The sequence below is a fragment of the Anolis carolinensis genome, chromosome 4, assembly GCF_035594765.1.
Source record: "Anolis carolinensis isolate JA03-04 chromosome 4, rAnoCar3.1.pri, whole genome shotgun sequence".
NCBI classification, from domain to species: domain Eukaryota; kingdom Metazoa; phylum Chordata; class Lepidosauria; order Squamata; family Dactyloidae; genus Anolis; species Anolis carolinensis.
The window spans coordinates 135854918-135864624 of record NC_085844.1 but is presented as its reverse complement, the minus strand read 5'-3'; the positions used below and the strand labels follow the sequence as shown (position 1 = coordinate 135864624).

The following is a 9707-nucleotide window of genomic DNA, read 5'->3' as shown; positions in this document are numbered from 1 at the left end:
TCAGGTTTTCAGCTTTAAACTGGTTTATATCCCCACTGCCTGAAAATCAGGGATAAACAGGAAACCTGTTATCTGATTCTGGGATATATGGCCTATCTGGAAGGGCCCTTAGATAATCTAGTTCAAAGCAGATATTGTGTTTACTGAGATTGCTCCTCCGCCCCTATTTTTGATCTCCCTTATACCTCCTAGGAGCCTTATTCAGAGTTCTACACAATTTTACCCTCTGAATGTTGTTATTATTATTGCCCTGGTTTTAATTCTGTTGATGTGTTTTATTGTTTCATGTACTTATAATGTTTTTAATTGATCTGTGTTTTAACTTGTGCTATTGGGCTTGTCCCCATATGAGCAGCCCTGAGTCCCTTCAGGGAGATGGAGGTGGGATGCAAAAATAAAGTTGTTGTTATTATTATTATTATATTGTGGATTCTCTTCCTTGACATGCGTATACCCCTGGGAGATCTATTAGGTTCAGTGGGGAATTGTTAGTATCCTCTAACATCCAAGGGCCCTTCCACACAGCCTTATATCCCAGAATATCAAGGTAGAAAATCCTACTTTATCTGAGTGTGGACTCAGATAACTCAGATATTCAGATATAGGTCTGTGTGTAGGGGCCCCAAGATACTCTACATCCGAAGAGTGCTAGACAGAGGTTATTTTCAGGAGTTGCTCCATCCCTCTGGAATGTCCTGCCAGATGATATTAGATACAGATGAGATGTTTTAAATTACGTCCTATTTGATACAGCTAAAAACAGAAAAACCATTATGGAATGGAATAGCTTTTGCACAACAAAATTTTGCCTTCCCCCGTACACACCACAAAACAACACACACATCCCTCCACGCCCCTCTCTCCACCACACAGCCCTCAATGCCACATCATTGCGAAACCACAGAGTTCAACATAGCCACAACTCAAGGATAAAAGCCCTATTTCCATCTGTCTGGGCCCCTGGTGGCACAGTGTGTTAAAGCGCTGAGCTGCTGAACTTACGGACCAAAAGGTCCCAGGTTCAAATCCCGGGAGCAGAATGAGTGCCTGCTGTTAACCTCAGCTCCTGCCAACCTAGCAGTTCGAAAACATGCAAATGTGAGTAGATCAATAGGTACCGCTCCAGCGGGAAGGTAACGGCACTCCATGCAGTCATGCCGGCCACATGACCTTGGAGGTGTCTACAGACAACGCCATCTCTTTGGCTTAGAAATGGAGATGAGCACCAACCCCCAGAGTCGGTCACAACTGGACTTAACGTCAGGGGAAAACCTTTACTTCAGTCTGTCTGTCCTTGCCTTTGTCACCCTGTGATGTCTGCCAGATGGTAATAATTCCAAAAAAGTAAATGCCGGCTCAGATGGATCCCCAATAATGCTCTGAGCTTTCTTTAAGGCAGTGGGAATTATAACGTTCTTTCAAAGAGGGGAGAGAGCGGCCAATGATTGTCTGTGCAGAAGTGGTGACCCTTTGGAGCGCCTTCCTATCTGCCACTGTACAGCTACCAAACCATGCACAGATGCAGTAGGTAAGGACACTCTATAGCACAGTGGTAGAAAGTCAATAGCTGTTTTTCATTCAGTTAGTGCAAGGGTCCCCAAACTTTTTAAGCAGAGGGCCGGTCCACAATCTTTCAGACTGTTGAGGGGCTGAATTATCATTTGGAAAAAAAAACCAAATTTCTATGCATACTGCACATGTCTTATTTGTAGTGCAACAACAACAACAATGAAAGAACAATACAATATTTAAAAATGAAAACAATTTTAACCAACATAAACCTATTAGGATTTCAATGGAAAGTGTGGGCCTGCTACTGGCCAATGAGATAGTCAAGTTAATTAGGATTGTTGTTGTTGTTGTATGCCTTCAAGTCATGTTGGACTTTGGCCGAGCCTAAGTCTAAAATTAATTATTTATTTACTGCATTTATTTACTACATTTATATCCCACCCTTCTCACCCCGAAGGGGACTCAGAGCAGCTGTATTTACATACAATATATTATATTATTAGCATAACACAATATTAGCATTATATATTACTATATTGAACTATACCACTATACTATTATATAATATGTAATATATAACATATAATTAATATTATTATATGGTATTACTATTAGTATTATATTGTATAACATAAGATTATTATCAATATTATATGTATATACAATATATTATTAAAACTGATATAAAATATTATATTATAAAACTGAGGGCGGGGGCCAGGTAAATGACCTTGGAGGGCCGCATCCGGCCCCCGGGCCTTAGTTTGGGGACCCCTGAGTTAGTGGTTCCTTAGGAGTTTGAGGTAATGCAGTTTCTCCAGGGCCCTCTTCACTAACACTGCCATATGGGTGCTTCAGGTCAGATCCTCCTTCACAGTGAAACCAAGGAAACTAAAACTGGCCACCCACTCCACTTGGTCTCCATTTGTGATCAAGGACTGAATTTCTGGCCTGCTCTTGCTATAATTCACCATGACCTTCTTGATCTTATTGACATTAAGAACCAGATTATTGTCCTTGCACTACAAGGGCTTTCCGAACCATCATTATTCAAAATTCAGAAATCCGAGATACTCCAAAATTCAGAATCATTGGTTGCCCTCTCCCCTTTTTGGAAGAATTTTATAAGTTCCGCAGCCTTAAGAAAGCTCAGAACATTTGTGAATGGAAAGATAAGGATAGGTTTTTTTTAGATAGTAGTTTCACACTGAGTATGCCAGAAGTCATGGGGGAATGGCATATCTGTATTATGTGTATTTTATTCTCTTTTGCTGTTTATTTTACATTCTGTACACCATTAACATAATAATTGTGGGGCACCCATCTGGCATCGTTGGTGAAGAGACTGTACTACCTGAAACTTCTAAGGAATCACCAGTGAATGAAAAACTGCTGGTGACTTTCTACCACTGCATTGTAGAGAGTGTCCTGACGTGCATTTGTGCATAGTTTGGTAACTGCATTGTGGCAATATGCTGAAGCTTTCATGGGTTGTTGGGAGTTTTCCGGTCTGTATGGCCATGTTCTAGAAGCAGTCTCTTCTGACGTTTTCTCATATCTATAACAGGCATCCTCAGAGGTTGTGAGGTATATTGGAAAACTAAGCAAGAAAGGCTTATATATCTGGAAGGTCCAGGGTGGAAGAAAGAACTCTTGTCTGTTGAAGGCCAGTGTGAATGTTGTAATTAATCATCTTGATTAGCATTAATGGCCTTGCCAGCTTCATGGCCTGGCTTCTTCCTGCCTGGGGGAATCCTTTGTTTGGAGGTGTTAGCTGCCTCTGTTTGATTCATATCTGGAATACCTCTGTTTTCAAAGTGTTGTTATTTATTTACTGTTCTGATTTTAGAGTTTTTAAATACTGGTAGCCAGATTTTGTTCATTTTCTTTTTGTTGAAATTGTCCACATGCTTGTGGATTTCAGTGGCTTCTCTGTGTAGTCTGACATGATAGAGTGGTCCAGCATTTCTATGTCCTCAAATAATATACTGTGTCCAGGTTGGTCCATCAAGTGATCTGCTATGGCTGACTTATCTGGTTGAGTTAGTCTGCAGTGCCTTTCATGTTCCTTGACTCCTGTTTAGGCAATGCTCCCTTTGTAGAATTGTCCACAGGTACATGCTATACGGTAGACTCCTACAGAAGTGAGAGGATCCCTCTTGTCTTTTGCTTAATGTAGCATTTGTTGGATTTTTTAAGTGGGTCTAGATAGTTTGTAGGTTGTGTTTCTTCATCAGCTTACCTAGGCAGTCAGTGGTTCCCTTGATGTATCGTAAGAACACTTTTCCTTTGAGTGGATCTTTGTCTTCACTCTCATGGCTTTTTCTTGGCCTTGCAGCTCTTCTGATGTCTGTGGTGGAGTACCCATTGGCCTGTAGAGCCCAGTTTAGGCAGTTTAGTTCACTTTGGAGGAGGTGGGCTTCTCAGATTCTTTTTGCTGCTTTCAGTGAAAGACAAGAGGGATCCTCTCATCTCTGCAGGAGTCTACTGTATACCATGCAGCTGTGGACAAGTCTACATAAGGACCACCAAACCCAGTACCTAAACACAAATGAAGGAACATGAAAGGCACTGCAGACTATAATGTACAATGACAATAAAGTTATTCTATTCTTTCCACATTGGAAGCTGAGAGTGTGTCAACTTTGCTTTCTGACACAAACTTTGTTTCATGCTCAACATCATTAAAAATATTGTATTAAGTGATCTTCAGGTTAGGTGTATAAGAACTGTAAATGAATTTCATATTTCAATTTGGGCCCTAGCTCCAAGATATCTAATGCAGGTGTTCCAAAACATGAAAAAATCCAAAACACTTATGGCCTCAAGCATTTCATACGAGAGGCTCCCCCTATGTCTTAAAGGGAGATCCGAGTGTTACACGTATGCTTATTTCTAGGGTTTGTTTCCAAAACGTAACAAATCCAATAAATTAAAATGAAATAAAATTGAAAAAATTAGTTATAAGTAGTGGCACATTTTTGGCAAGGAGTTGAGTATGATGTACAAATCAAAACTATCAAAATGTATCAAATCACTTTGATATAGGGTTTGGGAAATTGCATTGTATAGCTCCAAAAATTGCATGTCCTCAGTATGTTTTTTTCAATTCCTGTAAATTTTGTTCAGATGGATTTGGTACCTTTTGGAAACAAGCTCCACATTTGAGCTCCAAATATAATTATAAATTGCCTTAAGCTAAAGTCAAAGGTCAAGACCAATCAAGGGCTTTGAAACAGTATCTTTGAAATTTAGTTTGTTATCCCTCTGCGTTTTTGGAAAGTTTTTGTATGTTTGACTTGCATATCCTAGAGTTTGAATCACATCTTGTATTAATGATTAGTCCTCATTTCACTGCAGTCACTTTCTTCTGTGGTCATGCTTTGCAAATCTGGTTGAAAGCTGAAGCCATTATGCTACAGTAAGATCATGTGCTCACTATGTCCTAGTTCCTTGATGCAGAGTGGCATTGTTTGATGGTCTCACCACCATGTCCTCTGGAAAGAGTTGGGTATTACTCAGTATAGTGAAATTGGTGAATTTAAACAGACTAATTGTGAATATGAATGAACTGCCGGTTGGATGTGAAACTGATGCAGATGTAGGACTTTGTAGCGGTATGTGCAATCTGCTTGGAAACTAATATTTGAGGCACAACAGAAACTGAGGTTGAAATAGACAATTCTCCCAACACCTGCAGTTACTCAATTTGTATCTAAGTTATTCAATTTGTGCCTGTGTTGGTCAAAAATGTTTTCAAAGCTATCAACTGCAGACTTGTACAAGTTACTGCATTGAGTTAAGTTGGTTTTTGCTGCATTAAGTAGGATGTTCAGAAAATCTCATTTTACCTTAGTCCACAACAGGAAGATTCTGATACACATTTAACTTTATATGATCAGACATCTCATTATCTGTGAATGCCTTGGTTTATATCAGAGACAGTTAAGTTGGCCTGGGGCTACTTTCCATTTGGCCACGTGGAAAAGGATATTTTTCATTTTGGCTCTTACAGGTGTAGGGTTTACAAGGCTTAATACACAAAAGTAGCTACATATATTAAAAAAAAAGTTAAAATAGCTTAAGTGAATTAAAAATTCTTCATTGAACATTCAGTTAATTAGCATTTTTCCAAATTGATTAATAATTATTAAAATTATATTTGATTAAACAAACCTTAAAGATACTTGAGTTGAGTTTAATATGATATTGATTATTAAACTGACAGAAATTAAATGGACTATGAAATCATCGTGACTACTGAACAGTGAAATTTGTTCTTTTCCTCATTGGTTGTAGAATATTTAGTGGCTTGCATTTGACTGTGTCATGACCAATGAATTTCAATGGCAAAATACCATAGATTTTTTTTTGTTTTAGTTAACATTCTGGGATATATGAAGAGGATGGGAAAAAAGACTACCTGCAAGCTGTACTTTGCCCTGCCCTTCTTTTTATGTGTTCAAAGAGCAACTTTTAACACAGAAAGCAGTGAGCGTATGTTCCCTTTCTGGAGAAGCTATAATACAGGGGTCCTCAAACATTTAAAGCAGAGGGTCGGTCCACAGTCTCTCAAGAGTGTTGGGGGGCTGGACTGTAGTTTGAAAAGAAAAATGAACACATTCCTATGCACACTGCACATGTCTTATTTGTAGTGCAAAAAAAAAAAAAGAAAAGAAAAAAGAAGAAAGAACAATACAATATTTTAAAAATAAAAACAATTTTAACCAACATAACCTTATCAGGATTTCAATGGGAAGTGTGGGCCTACTTGCTGATGAGATAGTCAGGTTAATTAGGAACATTGTTGTTGTGTGCCTTCAAGTCATTTCAGACTTAGGGCAAGCCTAAATATAAAACTGAGAGCAGGGGCCAGATACATGACCTTGGCCTTAGTTTGGGGACCCCTGCTATAATACTGGGATATAGAGTCTAACTGTAAGGGCCCTAAGAATGGAAGTAGCACTTACTCCTTCACAGAATTACATTAAGAACGGGCATAAAGAATGGGGATACAAGGACAAGTACAGTTTTTTACTTAGTACATGAAAGAGATTCCCAATAAACATTTCCTACCTTGGCAAGATATAGCACAGATGGCATTGTCAATAACCATTTTTGGAGCACATCAGGCAAAATGGGAATAGTATAAGCACAGGCATGGGGAGCTACTGGCCAATCATTTGAGCAACACTCAGTCATGGACAGTGGTTCATTAGGCAGGAGGGGAGCAATCACAGTGTCCCCCAATATAACATGTCATGAGCACCATACCCAAAAAGGGAAACGCTAAAGAATGAATGCTCAAACTTCTGTACAGTGGCACTTATTTCCCATGCCAGTAAGGCAATGCTCAAGATCCTGCAAGGAAGACTCCAGCAATACATGGAGCGAGAGTTGCCAGATGTACAAGCTGGCTTCAGAAAAGGCAGAGGAACGAGAGACCAAATTGCCAATATCCACTGGATAATGGAGGAAGCTAGGGAGTTTCAGAAAAACATCTTCTGCTTTATTGACTATTCTAAAGCCTTAGACTGTGTGGATCATAATAAACTGTGGCATGTTCTTGGTGGCATGTGGATACCAAGTCACCTTGTCTGTCTCCTGAGAAATCTGTATAAAAACCAAATAGCCACAGTAAGAACAGATCATGGAACAACAGACTGGTTCAAGATTGGGAAAGGAGTATGGCAGGGCTGCATACTTTCACCCTTCCTATTCAACTTGTATGCAGAACACATCATGCGACGTGCGGGGCTTGACGAATTCAAGGCCAGAGTTAAAATTGCTGATGGTTGCCTGTTGGTTTTTGGCAAGGTTAATTCGAAGGGTTGAGAGTCGTTCATTGATGCCAGTGGGTGCTTCAGTCAGGTGCTTCACCAGGTTATTTCTGATAGCAAAGCCAACTCCTTGTATTCTCTGCTCTTCTTCAGGCAGCCCCTTCCAGAAGAAGGTGTAGCCTCCTTTTTCTTCCTTCAGCTGTCCCTCTCCTGCTCTCCGGGTCTCCTGAAGGGCTGCTATGTCGATCTTAAAGCGTCCCAGCTCCCTTGCAATGATAGCAGTCCTGCGTTCGGGGCGTTCGCTGTCAGTGTTATCCAACAGTGTTGGTACGTTCCATGTTCCAAAGTTCATTTTTCTTTTTTGGCCGCAGAGTGGTGACCCCTCTGGATGCAGCAGTCCAGTCAGGGTAAGAGAGGCAGGCTATGTTTAGCGCACCTTTTCTAGCCCCTTCCCCGTGTGGGGTGAGCAGAGTGGATCCTAAAAAGGGCTGCTCAGTCATGGATACAGCTACCGGACTACTCAATTGCCTCGGTCCTTGAGGTAGAACGACTGAGTCCATATCCACCGCCCATGTGCCAGTCTGTGACTAGGGGCTTCCAGATTTCACAGTCCTGCCCCCGTCGCCACTCGCTGATCGCCATGGGACTTTTTGGTTTGTTTTTATTTTTCTTGGAAGACGCCTGTGCGTGATTTTTTTTAATGTGTGGACGGTGCACGGCCGGTCAACACACAGTCTTCACAGAATGAGGTCCCAGCAGTGGTGTAGTTAACACAACGAGAGTGGCTTCTCAGTCTCTTGCAGCCTTCTTCTGCCTTCACAACCGTTGTAACATGTATCATGTTATCCTCCGTCTGCTCCGCCGTTGAGGTCTTCAGATTGTGCTTGGTCTGGAACCTCCCCCGTGGCCACTCCTGGGAGTGCGTGACTCCAGTGGTTGTGCCCATAGGTTAATTGGAACACGCAAGCCCCCTCACCACAGCAAGGTGACAATCCATCGAGGGGGTATTTTGGCTACATCATGAGAAGACAGGAAAGCTTGGAGAAGAGAATGATGCTGGGGAAAATGGAAGGAAAAAGGAAAAGAGGCCGACCAAGGGCAAGATGGATGGATGGTATCCTTGAAGTGATTGGCTTGACCTTGAAGGAACTGGGGGCGGCGATGGCCGACAGGGTGCTCTGGCGTGGACTGGTCCATGAGGTCACAAAGAGTCGGAAACGACTATGTGATTGAGCAGCAGCAGTAGTCATGAGCACCATCATACTTTAGACAGGAATATGTATAGTACTTTTCTCATGTCAGGAGCGACTTGAGAAACTGCAAGTCGCTTCTGGTGTGAGACAATTGGACGTCTGCAAAGATGTTGCTCAGGAGATGCCCGGATGTTTTAGAATCCTGTGGAAGGCTTTTCTCATGTCCCTGCATGGAAAGTTTGAGCTGACAGAGGGGAACTCACCCCACTGCCCAGATTTGAAAGATCGACCTGCCGGCACAAGGGTTTAATCCATTACACCACTGGGCTAATTACATAGTTAAAAGCCTCAAAGAACAGCCAAGAATGTCCTAGCCATTTGAGTTGGCCAGAGGATGGGTTTCTCACATTGACGGCAAGTCTGAATCTTGGGTCTTTGAGGGACCATTTGTAGAAGCAGTTGGAATTCAGTGTCTGAGTTTGGATGCACAATTGTTTTTTTATGAGAGAATGAAGGAGAAGAGGGGGTGCTGTTATCTGGATGCAACGTGAGTAGATAAATAGGTACCGCTTTGGCGGGGAGGTAAAAGTCGCCCCTGAAAAACATGCTGGGAATTTGATCAGGAAGGCATCCAGGGATGACAGGCTCTTTGGCATGGAAAAATGAAACAACAGCATCTTCCCATGGCCAAGTTGAGCACATCCTCCAGATGCTGGAGATAAAAAAGAGGGAAGACTATTTGTCTTTGCCAATTGTAAAAAACAGCATTGAATGTTTGCCATATATGTACCTGTAATCTGCTCTGAGTCTCCTCGGGGAGAAAGAGTGGCATATAAAGTATATTATTATTTATACTTTACTCTCGCATCCCATGGGGCCAGGGGTCTGTAATATATGCGTTTCTATATTTCATCTCTTTTGGGAATTGCAGTGGATGTGGATGGCACTTTATTCTGCTCCAGCATTCCAGGCTATGGTTCTGCAAGGAAGACAAGTTCATAAGTATTTCACTGACAGTAATAATGGCTTTAAAGAGTTTTGCCCCAAAAGATCATACCACCTTGTGGAGTGCTAAGTGCTCTGTGCAGCTGTTAACCATTATAGAACTTGTTCCCCTTTCTTTTGTTTGCTCTTGTGATGCTCTGTCTAAGCACCCTTCATTGTTGAAATGGAGTGAGGTTGGACATTGTATCTGGATTCTGAAGATGAGTTGCCTTTCAAT

General features: G+C 41.5%; 1 protein-coding gene across 1 annotated transcript in view; it reads left to right on the top strand.

Annotated features, from left to right (window-relative positions):
* Positions 1 to 9707, top strand: part of zmat2 (zinc finger matrin-type 2) — a 36189-nt gene that overhangs the window by 644 nt on the left and 25838 nt on the right. The gene's annotated exons all lie outside the window — the stretch shown is intronic.